Below are 16,376 nucleotides of genomic sequence, written 5' to 3' on the forward strand. Positions count from 1 at the left end.
TCTGGATAGAGATGGGGTAGCCGTGTGGATTAAGGGATCAGTGCCGGTGTCAGACAAACATTGGATTACAGCTGTAAAAACCCGCCCTTGCTGGCCCGCGACCCTCTAACTGAGAGGAGAGAAGACCACAGAGAGCCCCCCGCCCCAAACACCCACGCCCCCCCCCCCCCCCCCCCCCTCTTCAGTGCTCTGCCCTCATCCTGAGCCCTGCACCTGCCTGGATTAACGCAGAGAGGAGCCAGGGCCCTGTAGGACCCCCGGTGTCTCAGCCAGTAATGAGAGATGTAATTGAGTGTGTTGCCATGGCTCTGCCACGTGAATGCCAATCATTACACTACAGGGATTGACATACCAGGGGGGCGAGGGATGCGTTTATTAGCGTGTGTGTGTGTGTGTGTGTGTGTGTGTGTGTGTGTGTGTGTGTGTGTGTGTGTGTGTGTGTGTGTGTGTGTGTGTGTGTGTGTGTGTGTGTGTGTGTGTGTGTGTGTGTGTGTGTGTGTGTGTTATATAACGATGCTCTGGCACGTCTGCTAGCAAAGGCCAATGTTGAAATTAACAAGAAATGGATGTTTACTGTGTGCGACTGTGTGTATATGATTTTGCATTTTATTCCCTGCATATAATTATGCATATTAGGTGGTGGTCTGCAATCTATGTTTACCCTTCCCCCCACAGATAGAGTTGGCACGGCCAATTTTAGATGAGAACAAAATGTATTGTGTGGCCCCCTATATGCATGTTATTATGTGACCGTACGGCCCCTGGACAATGGGGTGTGCACTAATCTGCTGGCATTCCATTTCCTGCTCCAGACTCAGGGATGTGATTTTTTGGCAGATGTCATGAGGCACTAGTGATGTTTGATGTCCATCCATGGCTCTATGACAGTGGTTTTGTCATAATGGCATACATTTGGCCGCGGGCCCCCATCGGAAAATGTTTTTTGTGCCGGGGACCCCCAGAAGCAAATATTTCAGTTAAAAATGTTCGCTTTAAAAACATATATATATTCAAAGATTTTCTCTTTCATTCAAGATTTTTCAAAAATAGCAGATCTACAAGCTCATAGCGCGGCACTCGGTGCCACGCTATGAGCTTGTAGATCTGCTATTTTTGAATAGCCAAAGCTACGTGGTTAAAATGACTGTGACGCTATGTTAACTAATTTTGATGGGGACCCCCTGGTACCCCGGACCACAAGTTGAGAACCACTGCTCTATGAGATTTGGTGCCACATTTATAGCAGAGATAGAGATTTGGCTAACCAGGTCTTGGAGATTTTGGCTGTGCTGTGGTATAGTCATAATAGGGTTGTGTGTGTGCTTGTGCGTGTGCGCGCGTACGTGCGCGCGTATGTAATTGTTCGATAGAGTTCAGGCTGATGATTAGCAGCCTGCAGAGTTTACGGTTAGCCTGGCAGACAGTACAACAGCTGGGCCTGTCAAAGCTGTCATCCGTGGTAGAAATAAAATGACTATGTGCACACAGACTAATGCCATTAGCTGTGTGTCTGACAGTAAGTGACTTATAGTTGCACTTAAGGCTTGCGGAGTGTGACTTAAAATTGACATCTTGATATTTATTGAGCAAAATGCAATATTCCTGGTGGAAACATCTACTGTATCGTCCGTCCGTCCGTCCCAGAAGGGCCTATAGCTAATGAGTACACGACACAGAAAAACTAATTCAGATTCACACTGATCAGAATGAGAGAAGTTCTGAAAGAGCAGTGTGAGATGCTCTTATTCAGAGCAACTTCAAAAGCGATGGGTTACTGTAGCTTACACAAGAAATGAGGTCTGAAGAAGTGCATTTTACCACTGCAGCACAAGGGTCGTTATATGAGACTAGATTTTGGATATCGTAATATCATATTGTTTTTTCCTGGTTTTAAACTCTGAAAATGGGATGCCCGCTGGCCTAGCGCTACAGTCGCGTACCACATAGGCTCTCTGATGCCTGACGGCGTGTCACAGGTTCGCGTCCCATTCCCGACGACCTTTCCTCCGTGTCACTCCCTGTCTCTCTCTCTCTGTTTCCTGCCATTCTCTACTATACTATCAATAAAAGGCAGAAAAGCCACAAAAAAAAATCTTTAAACTCTTTAAGCTTATTTGGTATTATTCGGTATTTGGTCCAAAATGGAACCTAACAAACCTACAGTATGCATCATGAAGATGGGGTGTGAACCTGCGATCCCCCAAGGAACAAACAATCATTGCGCAGCTGTCTTGCTCAAGGGCACCACGGCAGTAGCTGTTTTCATTCACTTCACCCATCCAGATGGTCTTGCAGTGAGGGATTCCTTAAAGTCACAGCTGTAGCTGAATGGGAAAGGAGTTGGACAACATAATGTTAATATCACATACACACACTTACTCAGTACACTTTTTTGTATTCATTCATTTGTTTTATCTAAATCGTTTTGCATTTAATGCTTATTCTAAACCGATACAGTGAACAGAGAGACAAGAAAGGCGGGAAGAATGACTGCAGTAAAGTGCTTCAGAACCGTGGGGTCAGGTACCAGCTGTCTTAGAGGTCCGTGGCCAAACAGTGTGACCATGCAGTTCATCAGTTCAACCTGATCATGATAACCCTTTTCTTTTCTTTTTTTAAAGTATTGTGGTGTTACATTATGTTTATCTGTTCAGAAGTTAGGGTGCATTTTTCAGTCAACGCCCACTACCATGACCCCATTTGGCAAATTGCCATGAAAAAAATAATCAGTTCTTCCTTGTTGGCCCCGGACCAACATTTCCACCACGTTTTGTGTAAATTCATTCATACAGTAACTGTAACTATACTCCAGATATCTTGCCAACGGACGGACAGACATACAGACATGCAGACAGACAGACAGACAGACACACAGATTAAACAGACGGACAGATGGGGTGAAAACATTACCTTCGCGGCAGAGGTAATTAAATCAACCCCCCTCCCCCGTCCAGCACAGTTATTAGCCCTCTAGATCTCAGCACACAGTCAGTTCAGCGATGCAAAGACTATAGTGTTCAGGCTCCAATTGGTCGTCCGGCGGTGTCCCTCATCTGCAGCAGTGGCACCTCATTACACAGACAATGCAGCGTCTCCTGTTTGACCTCAGCTGTCTTCTGTCAACACCCTCCCCTGTGAACCTCTTGTTCCACACACATTTGTCATAATTCGGGATGCGCTCGCCTATAGCAAAAGGGTTCGTCTCCACCACCTTCCCCACACGCACGACTCTCCTTTGGGATGGTCTCTGGGGGGGGGGGGGGTCTCCATTTCTAGAATTGCCATCGCACTGTGTAATAGAGAGAGAGAGAGAGAGAGAGAGAGAGAGAGGTTGAAACTGGAACATCTTCTCCAGCCGTCCTGCGGGGGCATGTCTCATGTTGAAGCAGTGGGGCTGAGCCATAATGGAGACAGGTTACTCAGTCTTAACCGTGCTCTCATTACACGTGCCTGTTGATAATGGGCTTATTATATGGAGGTGACAGCACAGAGATAGGTGGGGATCTGTTCATTTAACACTGCACCAGGCTGTGACAAAGAGACCTGGGAAATAACGGGGAGAGGAATGTCAAATGATATACCACTATTAATATGCCTACTACTACCGCTACAGTGTACTGTACTTCTACTACTACCACTACTGCTACCAATGGCATTACTGCTGACTACTGCTACTATTACTATTACTACTACTGTACCTACCACCATGATAGGAAAACTAGGTTAGTTAGCTGAAAGCGAGGACACTGTTCTCTTTGCTTTCTTAAGATACAATCTGGTTAAGAAATGTGCTCATATTTGAAGGGTCTAACAATAACATCCTGTCCATGTATGTGTGATCCTCACTTTCACTTCAGAGCACCTTCAGCCAATGCAACCTCTCTTAAAATTATTAAGCAAAAATCTAAAAGCAAAGACTGTGTGGTGCTTAGCCTGGAAAGGTATTATTAATGATATACAGTCTAGAACAGAGGCTGCCTGCATCTCCTCTCCCCCTTGATTTGAGCCTTTCACGTTTTCGTGAGACGTTTGGAATGAAAATTGGGTCGGGATCACATCGTGGTGAAGTATCTTGCAATGAGTAAGCCCCTGTCGCCGACCAATCAATCGTGCAAGAACCACAACGATATGTATAGCCCGATTTCAAGAAAGACACTCGGGCAATGTAAAATGCTTAACGATCTGTTTACTCGCCGACCACTTCAAATATCGGTCCGTCTGTAGGGGCCCTTAGGTGGACAAACCAAAATGACTTTCCTTTCAATGCAATGTAATCTCTCAGCAAAACACATTCTGCCAATTCCTTGAGCAATTGCCACAGCACATCAGTGGTTATCTCAGAACAAAAAGAAAATCTATAACAGATTACAGGTCCACAGTGAAGCTTGACTAACATCTCTACCAAGTCAGACCCCAGCTTGGGGTTGATACTTTTAATACTATAAACTCGCTAATTTCAGCAAAATCATGTACTGTATCTGTATCTTCTGCATCTGCGTTCTGTTAGGTTTTTATGTTATTAAATGATTGACTTATTCCATGCTTGCATTATTCTAACTAGAAGCTCGCCCCCGCTACGCGGGGGCTCGCGTCTAGCCCGCGGCCACGCCCACGTTGCGCCCGCGGCCACTTGGCAACTCATATAAGTGGCGTAGCGTCATGAGGGTCAGTGGGGCCGTGGCTCGGTCAGTGAAGACCCTGTAGTGCGGATGATATGTGGCATAGAGGGGCAGATTGTAAATCCCCAGAGGAAACATCCGTGGGCTACCATTGGTTCAGCGATGTGTGCGGTCGGCCTGCGGCCCCTCCTCCTCCACCAATGTGCAGTATTGAGAGCCCTGACGTCACAACAATTGGAGCGATGGGCACTGCACTGTGGTTGGTTAGGGTACACCTAGGGCCCAGGTAGAACCCAGTTAAAGCCTGCATGGGCAAACTCAGTTAGGACCCGCCTTGGTCCCACATAAACATGGCTAGTTGGGGCCCACCTAAGGGCCAGGTAGAAGCTACTTATAGCCTGCATGGGCATCGCAGTTGGGACTGAAGTGGATGCCGCTGACATTGCTGACATGGGGTCCATATGGTTTAGCCCACCTTGAAACCATATGGGAACTACGCTGGCATGCTGGCTGTAATGCAAACGCTGCATCATACCTGCAGTGTGTAGTTTGATGTTGTGTGTGTAGCAGATATACCTGCAGTGTGTAGATCAATGTCCATATGAAAGTCAATGCCCAGCAGTGTTTTTTTTCCCCAGCAGAGTTTCTAGTGTCTCTGTGTCTCTCTGGAAGAGGTTGCACATGAACTCTGCAGCCGCACTGAGGCGCTCCAACACAAACACTCTGACATTAAGCTGCTTCACACAACAAACATCAGCACCACGCTGCTGTTTGTCCAAAAGACACAATATCTCCTCTCCCACCGACGTCATGTGTTCATTTATCGACAGCCGTACAGACTCCTTTTGACACATTTTACCTCGTTTATCCAGCTCTCACTGACTCTCCACATCGGGCTGTTATTTTGCTGCGATCAAGTCAACGATGTGAGAGATTAGCTATCACAGACGGACGGACAGGGGGTGAAACATAGTCTTGCGCCATGCCTTTCGGCCTGGCGGAGACAATAAAAAAACGAAAGTAAAGGAAATGGCCATTTCTGCAACAGAAGTAGTCAACAAACTATACTATGAAAACATGGGCCACATTGGCAAAGAATGTAAGAAAGAGGCAATCATGTAGAAAATAGCCGATCTACAAGCTTACAAAGCCTCTCAACGTGAGGCGTTTCGAGCTTGTAGATCGGCTATTTTCACAATATTTACTTGTGGAACGGAGTCAAACAGAATGGGGGGGTCCCAGATCAAGTACGTGTATTTGGGGGGGGGGGGGGGGGGGGGGGGGGGCGGCGTGAAAGGGTTGATAAGCACTGCTCTAATCGGAGCGAAATTATCTGAAATTACTACATGACCATAATGCAGCCTAACATGCGTTGCACGGGGCGGTCCTGCCATTACGTTAGTTACTGTAGTTGCTGTGGAGCTACATAGTTCTCCAGAAGACACACACAAACATACACCATCTACAATGGACGAACTGAGCAGCAATATTGACATTCACCACACGAACGTGCATTGTTGACAAAGTGATTGCACAGCCGCTGCAGGCATGACAACCACGTTAGCGTTAGCGACATGGCAGCTATCACAGCGCCCTGTCCGTTGTGCTGCAACTGCCTGTGATGGCTACAGCAGTAACAGCAAGCTGTCTGCGATGCCATTGTCTGGAGACTGCTCTTAGCGTGACACGACCAATGAGAGTGAGCGCTGTAGTTGTTGCTAAGATACGGTGGCGTCTCTGGCCCATAGCTTGTAGATCTCTCACACATGATTGGCGTAGGCTGCGTTGCCAGGTCTGACTTTGTGTCTAAGCAATGGTCGGCTTATTTTTGCGCACCTTTGGGCTCGTTTGCATTGTGCGCACGGCAGCGCTTGTTTAGCGTACGTCAGCGCGACGTGGCAACGGACGTGGCAACGTGAAAGGTGATTGGCTGGTGAAAAGAAACACCCGGACGTGAATTTTGTGTTGGCGAAGTGATTTGCATAAGTATTGGAGCATAATGCGTTTGATATTAATTGTACATCCTGCAAGTACAGTGATGGGATGCGAAGCAGCTGGTTTGACAGGCAGAATATTGAGGAATTTTGGGGGAAAATGTGGAGTTAGTTGGGCCATGTGTCTGCTTGGCCATTGAGCACATACACTCGTGTACACTCCATGACTGTGGCCGTCAATTATGGTAGCAAGATTAGCAGCATAATATACCCATGGCGATGATCGATGTTGCCAACCATAGATAACGTCAAGTACTGTAAATCTCGTGCCCAAAAAAGTGTGCGCTTGAACACACCTCCGATATGTGTCCAGGTCTTGTCTTGTCATCCTACCAAAACAAGTCTGGCATTTGAAACAAATGATCTGTCGTCTTTTGTGTGCTATGTAAGCCCCATAGCTAATCCAGCTGCTGAGCCAAGGACGCATACACAGTATACACATTGTTATCCCCAATGCGACACAAATCACTGAATAGCACGCCTCCCTAGACAGATTTCTTATAGACAGAAGCAGCAGCATAGCACACACACAGAGAGAGAGAGAAGGAAGCCTTGTTTCATATCACATTCATCTTTGCCTTCTCTCTCTCTGTCTGAACTTTCCTCTCGACGTTTGTCGTTCTTACAGTGCAGTGCTGTATCCCCGCTACTGTAAGCGCGGGGAGAGGTGGTGGCTGCTTCTGTTGTTACCAGGAGAAATGGTTGCCATGGGTAACGTGCATTTGACAGCTGTTATTGCTTATACACCCCAACACCACCACCACCCCCCCCCCCCCCACTTTCATACCCAACACTGGAGCTGTGAGAGGGTTTGGCTCGGGGTGGCTCGGCGAAATTAGCAGGGGTACGTTTTTTGGCAGAGGAGGAGCTGCCCCCTTGAATCAAGACTTGGACCCAAGAGTGATCGAGACCACCTCAGAAACCTGGCTAATTGCCGCTAATTGGAAAAAGGCCAAGGTTAGCAGGCTGAATGCGCTCTGAAGAGATTTGCTAATTTGCGGGAATCGACTTCCGCGCTGCTTCCCAGTCAGGGCCCTTGGGTGTGTGTGTGAATGTAATAGCTGTAATGCTATTTGAAGGCCGACGGGCTAACTGGGAAAGCGTTTATAGGAGACACATTGATGATGGCCTTTTGTGGGTCTGTCACTGGCTAATGAAGGCTCCCCTGACATTTACGTGTCCAAGGTCGTTTTTCTATTCACAGGATAAGGCCAGGCTCTGGTCATATCTACAGCTCTCTACGACCATCTGAGGGACGGTTTTATGACAGATTGTAACAGGACCGATAAATCACAGTGCCAGTCATTACTGCTATACACTCAGACCTCACACATATTACTCGAGTTGTTATATTATATAATACGATAATATGTCCATTGGTGCACTTAACCCATTAAGACCGGGAACGCATCTGTGTGTCATTTTTAGATTTCTTTAGCTATTCAAAAATAGCAGATATGCAAGCTCATATGAGCTTGTAGATATGCTATTTTTGAAAAATCATGAAAATTCGCGGCAAAATCTTGGATTGTATATTTTTTTAAGCGAACATTTGTAAAATATTTAGTTCCAGGAACCCCCAGAAGCAAAGATTTGAGTTACAAATGTCCGCCAAAAAAAATACTAATTCTAATATTTGCACAACTTTTCATGATTTTTCAAAAATAGTAGATCTACAAGCTCATAGCGCGGCACTCGGTGCCGCGCTATGAGCTTGTAGATCTGCTATTTTTGAATAGCCAAAGAAATCTAAAAATGACACACAGATGCGTCCCTGGTCTTAAAGAGTTAATATCTGCATTATTATGCACATTTCCCTCTGTTCCTCGAGGGATGATTTGTGAATGTTTGTACGACCTCTCTGTTATGTTGTACGTAGTCTTTAAACAAATTTCTCTCTTCTCGCGGCTCAATTATTCTCCATTGGCTTATCTTCCACCCTATCTCTTTCTATAAGCCCCCCTCTCTTCCTACGTTGTTTCGCTCTCTCTCTCTCTGTTCCTCCTCCTCTACCAACCTTCCACGCAGGCCCTGAAGCCTGATTGATTTATACTTTGTTGTTAGCTTGTACATCTTCTATTTTCGGCGAGCAACACCATCGTACAACGCCGTATAAATTAATATAAGAATAACTGTGGCAGGAATGCATACTGTACATCATTCTTCTGTGATACATTGCTTCGTTTGTATTTATACTGGGTGTTTGCAGCTCTAGATAATCTCTTTTACTTCTGTCTATGTAAACTTTGTGCTGACTTGAAAACCAAATGTACCACGCCCAGTTCCTCACTGAAACTGTATGTTCTTTGTGTTCCTGTTGTACGAGGGCTCTAATAGAGCAGGGCGATATATCAATATTATACCTGGTATATGTTGCATTTTCCTGGTTTTAATTACTTAGGCCTTACTTTTTGAAAATAGCTAATTTGCGTCGCATTGAGTTGCATTGTGAGCTTGTAGATCTGCTAGTTTCACAATTTTGTAAAAAAAAAAAAATAGTTATCACAATAGTATATATTGTATTTGGTAAAAAAATATTGTGATTCATTTTCATTACCATATCACTCAGCCATATAATCTAGATTTCGCTCAAAGAGAGACATGGATTTGTCAGACAATGTCGCTATCCATATCTCTTACCCCCCCCCCCCCCCCCCCCCCCAAAACACAGACCACATCGCTGCTGCTGGAAATTCACTCCTTTCATTTCCCCCGTGGAAATCTTGCAGACGCAAGCGCCTCGGCCTAAGCTTATTTGGAGCAAATTTGCGCACTATCAGTCTCCGAGCGGCATAAATGAAATCAATTAGTTGGTAATGAAGTCTCCAGCGAGCCGCCTCCCCCCAACCCGCCTTTCTATATGATGGTTTCACTTTCAATAGAATGCAGCGTTCAACTGTATAATGCTGTGCACACAAGAGTTCTGATTAGATCATAAAGACCTCATTTAGAATGGTCGCTGATATTGTTAGTGGCCTGTGTGTGTGTGTGAGCGATTGCGTGCACATTTAATGTCCTTACGATTTTGTGGCGTGAAAACATGCATAGGCCTACCTGAGACTGGGTGAGACACTCGGGGGGATGAAAGGAGGGAAGGCGAGAGAGCAAGCTGGCGTCAGTGATTTATTAAGCCGCTGATTATTTAATGATCTAGTCATCAATATTGGATAATGTCAACCGTGTCCTTAATTACCTTAGATATCAGTGCGCGACTAGGAGAAATTAGAATTAAGCTGATGGATGTTATATATTGAACGTATTAGCCTAGGTGGTTTCTTATTCATGGATTGTGACGAATGTGTCTTCACGAATCCTGTAGTCCACCATTTGCTGCAATTAAGCTTTCATTTTATTTCAGATTGCAGACCTCTGCCTCTAATATCTACAATATAGACTGGGAAAGCACAGGTCAAAACCAGTAGGGTGTCATGAAACAATGACATGTCGATGATAGAAAGATGCAGGCATAACAAATGTGTCAGGATCTGTCTCTGTCCAGTCAGTTCTGTCTCTCTTTGTCTCTCTCTATCTCCCAGTTTGTCTCTTCCTGCTGTGTTCAGTTATTTTACAGTAATGTTCTATTGTGTATTTGTTTTTGTGTGTCCCGTTTAGTGGTTGTTGTCATTTCCTGTCTTGTTGTTTCCCACGAGCCAATTGCTTCCAATTACCCACCTGCAACTAATTCACTAATCCGTCGACCTGTATAAATACAGCGAATTTCAATCTGTTCTCTGCCAGATTGTCTTTTACCTCCCATATAATCTGTTCTGCAGTGTTTTTTTTCTTTTTTGTTGTTCTTCTTGGCCCCCTGTTTTTTGGTACATTTAGCTTGTCACTTGTTTTTGGATGCTTAGTTTTTTAGATAACCAATCCAATGCCTCGCCACTTGTATGAAATTGTACACAAAATGGTCTTATAAACGGGTGAGGACACTTTTTGAAGAACTCACAGCCTACTTCTGGTCTCTTAAAGCCACGTGACACAGATACAGGAAATCAAGCAAAGTTTGTCTTGGTTTATCCCACCGTCTTTGCTTGCATCGCCGATAAAGAAAGAAGGCCTTGTGTTCTCATGTGCTGCGGGTCATTTAGCTGTCTCTGTGGGCCTTCATATGGTTCCAGCCACATGGAATCATGTATTCCAGACCTGTACCATCTCAGATATTATTCATGGATTCTCACGGCTATTACTATCTATCGGGTCTTACTATTCTCACATGGAAGGCAGAGGCGCCGATGCAGCCTCTGCACCTGAATAAGGGAGGTGTGTGTGTGTGTGTGTGTGTCTTCAAGGTCTTCGACAGAGTCTAGGGGTTCGAATCCACTGCGGTGCATCTGGGTTTGGCTGTGCATTTATACACAATTAGCTGTTTTCGGAGGAGGGAAGCTGGTCGGGGAGTAGCCCCCATTACAAACCTCTCACTCCGCTATACAGCTCCGAGATGAGGTCCTACTGCGAGGTCTCCCAGAACCGGTTGAACGGCCGCAAAGGGTCCGCTGTTTACCCTTTTCGCCACATCGTATCCAAAAACGAATGGTAGATTCCAAACTGTACAGTTGTTTAAGGTTTGGTCCGGCATCATACATTTTAGGCCGCAAATCGCTTATTTAGTCAGCCTGTGGCCGTGTTTCCCATTCAACCCGGAAAACACCCCCTACGTCCGGTGTCGGTACTGCTCCCGGTTCGGCTACAATGGGAAACATGGACACAGGCTGACTAAATAAGCGATTAAATGGGCGAAAACTAAGGGTAAAGAGCGGACCCTTTGCGGCCGTTCAACCGGTTCTGGGAGACCTCGAAGTAGGACCTCATCTTGGAGCTGTATAGCAGAGTGAGAGGTTTGTAATGGGGCTATAGGCGGGGAGAGTGATTTGTAGCTCTGCACCAGTGACTCCTACAGGCGGGTGCAGCGGTGGACAGAGGTGCTATACTGTATGTCCTCCAAACAGGAGGCTCCTTACTGGCAGGTGAGCCAGTATGGCACAATATAGGCTCTATGCACAGCAGCCATATTGGAAAGAAATTGGGGCGCTTCCCTACTTCCTGCACAGGTGTTACCAATGATACTAATGAAGGCTCTCAGAGTTCGGGGTACACTCTCAGAGTTCGGGTCCATTTGGTTCCATTTGTACACTCTCAGAGTTATGGGGGTCCACTGTGCTACACTAAATGGAACAGAGCCTTAATTAGTATCATTGGTAAAACCTGTGAAGGAAGTAAGGAACAGGCCCAATTTCTTTCCAATATGGCTGCTGTGCATAAAGCCTATAACAGAAACACAGAAATGTGTGAGGAGGGTTAATGGGCATAACAAATAAATTGGGAGAAAAAAAGTGTTGAAAATGATTGGCTACTTCTGAAGATGAGTTTTTCAGTCATGATGTATACAGCGACAACTCATCCCTGTCTCCATGACAGCCGACATGAAGACACACACATGGAAGAACCATGTTTGTCCTGAGATGTAGACTGCTTTTCTTTTCTTTTTCCTTTATTTATTCAGGGAAGCCCATTGAGAGCAAGCTCTCTTTTTCAAGGACGCCCTGATAACGGCATATAAAATACAATACATACATAATGAAAAACAATAACAAACATTTGAATCATATTACAATCATCACAGATGCAAATAAACATAGTGTTACATGAAACAGGTGCAGTTACTATGTAATGTGTCCTCAAGAAGCACCCTAAATGTCACTATTGAGACCAATCGCACCAGTTTCAGAGAGTCCTGAAGTTTGTTCCATTTGTGTGGAAGCATAATAAATGAAAGCAGTCTTTCATTGTTCACTGCTCTTACGTGGACTGGTACAGTATATCTAATGTGCGTGTGTGAACGTGTTGAATGTCCCGTAACCTTTGGTTCTAAAAGCGAAGATAGGTACAAAGGAAGCTTACTACTCACCGTTGGCTGGCTAAATCACCGGGTCGTGAGCTAAATTTAAACCTATGAAACCATGGGGTACCCCCGTGACTGCTGACCGGGTACAGTGCCCACCATGAAGGCTCAGTCCTTGTGCAGCCCAGCCCGAGTTCAAATCCAACCTGAGGCCATTTTACTGAATGTCCTTCTCTGTCTCTTTCCTGCCATTTCCTCTCTCTTCACTGTCACTGTCTAAAGGCTTGAAAATGCCCCAGAAATATCATAATGAATAAATCCACTAGCCCTTTTTAATCCTCTCCTCAAGTCCCCCCTCCCACGAAAAACTGTTTTGGTCGGCCGTCAAAATGAATGCTTAACCCATTAAGACCTGGAACGCAGTGTCATTTTTTTATTTGAGCTAAAAAGCATTATTTTACACTTTGGCTATTCAAAAATAGCAGATATACAAGCTCGTAGCGTGGCACCGAGTGCCGCGCTACGAGCTTGTAGATCTGCTATTTTTGAAAAATCGTGAAAATGTGTGCAAATCTTTGAATATACAGTATATATTCTTTTAAAGCGAACATTAACTCAAATCTTTTGCAGAATCGGAACCTCAGGCCTCAATGGGTTAATGCTCAAGGCGAGCTGTGGCTCTCTATCATTCCATCACTAACTGTTCCTCTCTCTCTCTCTCTACATGCTCTCTCCACCATTACCTCTGTGATGCCATGGAACATTACCTCACACACAGGTAAGAAACACTTCTATACGTCTCTGAATTTACAACATGAGCTGTATAGTATATCGTCGCTGTCAGGTGGAACAAACTTGTATGTCCAAGACCGTTACTTTTCTGGAAATGGAAAAAAAAATCTTGTGCTCAAATGGATCTAATGTAGTTATTATTTACAAGCTCTTAATATTGGTTAAATATTTATAAAACCCACAGACAGTCTAGCATTCCTATTTTTGGGCATGTCATTTGTGAAAAAAACAATCACAATAAATAATAAAAATAGCAGATCTACAAGCTCACAGTGTTGTGAGCTTGTGCAGTAGATCGTCTATTTTCTCTGCTTTTGCGTAAGTATAAAATGGGGCATTCATTCATGAAAAAGATGAAATACAAAGTTTGTGCCCGACAGCGATGCTATACTAAAATGTCATTTGTGGTTTTGATGAATTGGAATAGAGGCCAGTGACCAGCTGCAAGGCTGTACTTCAGGCTGTTATCAAGTGTGTGTGTGCGCGCGCGTGTGTGTGTGTGTATTTGTTCTGTGTGTCGGTGCACGTCTTCCTTCACGAGGCCTTTATGGTTATGGCATATGATGTCATCCCGTACTGTCTTCTACTGTCTGTCACCACCAGGTCAGTTAATATTCAACGGCACTCACGTTGCTGTGAGCCAGTAGAAAGCGTTATGATTGCTTGGCGCACAATTACGCTACAAGGAAACAGCAGGGCAGTTTAAAATCACTGTAGGTTCATTGTAAGAGTCCCAAGTTCAGAGTCAGAACGGTCGGTATGCCTACTGACTGAAGATTGGCCGGTGGCAAACGTTTTGAATCCAAACAGGGATGAGAGCAGAGAAGAGAGGTATGTGAGCTCTGTTTAGACCATAGAATCCAGCCTTGACTGATACAGTACTTCCAGATACGGGACTGAAGCAGAGTTTTGGGTGAGCAGTGTAACTATATTTCATCATCATTCTTATTAGAATAGCGTGGTCCAAACCACTCCCCTGGTTGAACACAGTAAAAGCCGCACATATATTCATTTGTAAATCTGAGAGTGTATCACAGGGTCCATTTGGTTGCATTATTGTTGTTATTTTGATTATTGTTATAATTTTTTGTTGTTATCTTGATTATTTTTGTTGTAATTTAGCATGATGTTTTAGACAGATTGAGTTGGCTCTGTACTTGGTCTGCTCTTGTGTCCTCATACACCAAATCTTGAATATTAACCCCAGAATTGAGGGCGCTAGGGTTCAGTTGGTCAAGGTCAAGTTGTGTGGGTGGTGGAGGCTGTAGTTCTCTGCTCCTGTAAGCATCAGCTACAGTTGCTGTTGTGTGGGTTCATCAGTCAGTGTAACGGCTCAAAGGCGATTGGTTTCACTCCAGGGGAGGCCTTCTTTCCCCCTACAGTGAGACTGTCTCTTTACTGTGTTCTTGATGGGATCGCTGGCTTTGTCCAGCACCGTCTCATTTGAGGAACGGCCCATTTGGACCCGTTTAATTGGATGAAAGAGAAAGGCCACCTAGGCCATATGAAAATAGCCGATCTACAAGCTCACAACGTATCGCGACGCGTTGGGAGCTTGTAGATCTGCTATTTTCAAACATTTTAATACTTTTACTTTTGGTACTTTAAGTACATTTTGATACCAATACTTTTGTACTTTAACTCAAGTAGATTTTGAATTCCGGACTTTTACTTGTAACGGAGTACTTCTACATTGCAGTATTGATACTTTTACTTAAGTAAAAGATTTGAGTACTTTTTCCACGTGTGTGTGTGTGTGTGTGGTTGTGTTGTGTGTACAGTATATGAAAGGGAGACATGCATGTTTTCTGGGTTGAACGATGGCCAGCTGTGTGTCTGTGTGTTGCAGTGGGTGGTGTCGCCATGCATAACACGCTCTGCATGCCCAGCACTGATTTAATTATGTGTCCCAGACACACAAACACTCACACACACACACACACACACACACATACACATACACATACACATACACATACACATACACACACACACACACACACACACACGTCGCTATCAACCCCGTGGGAAAAGACGAAGAAAGCAGGGGTGGAGGAAGAGAGGAGTGGGGTGTGTGGGGGTGTGCTTGGGGGTCTGGCGGAATGAGGAAGAGAAATGTTTGCCAGTGAGCATAAGAAAAGAGAGGAATAGAGCAAGGGCCTGAGACATGGTGAGAGAGAGAAAGAGAAAACAAAGGGGTAGAATGAGAATGAGGCAAAGAGAGAGAAATCGAAACAAGGGAGATATAAAGTTTATTAGTTTATTATAGCTCTCTCTCCCTTATCTGTCACTCTTTTATTACTGATGCTGGCCAGTTGACAGTGAGTGATATTACTGTAGACTGCAGTCAGTTCAGGTAACGAGTAAACCATTAAGGCCTGAGGTTCCGATTCAACAAATGTCTTATAAATCCTAACAGTTTTTTGAAAAAAACGTATGTTTCTATGTCAGTGGTTCTCACACTTTTTCATGTGAAGGACAGCAACATTATATGTATTTGGCCACGGACCCCCATCTCAAAATATTTTGTTCTAGGGACCCCCCCAGAAGCAAAGATTTGAGTTACAAATGTTCGCTTTAAAAATATATATATTCAAAGATTTGCACACATTTTCTCGATTTTTCAAAAATAGCAGATCTACAAGCTCATAGCGCGGCACTCGGTGCCGCGCTACGAGCTTGTAGATCTGCTATTTTTGAATAGCCAAAGTGTAAAAGAATGCTTTTTAGGTCAAATCAAAAAATGACACAGATGCGTTACAGATCTTAAAGGATTAAACCAGGCCCCTACAGCTAGGCTATGGGGACCATATTCAAGCATTGCGAACATTATTGACAACATGCCACCCTATATGACTAACAAATGGAATATAAGGTCGGAAATCGACGAGGGAACAGAGACTCACACGGATGGAGAGAAAACAAGCATGAAGAAAGACACGAAGAAGCAGAGTTGAGGAAGAGAGGAGAGCGGTTGAATAAATGTATATTAAATCATAGGCCTAGAGGTGCAGAGATCAAGCTTTAACGTGACGCCCCGTGACTTTATTACCTCCCTGTCGTAACGCATCAGCGGGAAAAGAGAGAGAGAGGGGGAGGGGGTTTGTGGGTGCGTGCCATGGGAGTGAT

This window comes from Gymnoscopelus microlampas (assembly GCF_963454915.1).
Source record: "Gymnoscopelus microlampas genome assembly, chromosome: 1".
Classification (NCBI taxonomy): domain Eukaryota; kingdom Metazoa; phylum Chordata; class Actinopteri; order Myctophiformes; family Myctophidae; genus Gymnoscopelus; species Gymnoscopelus microlampas.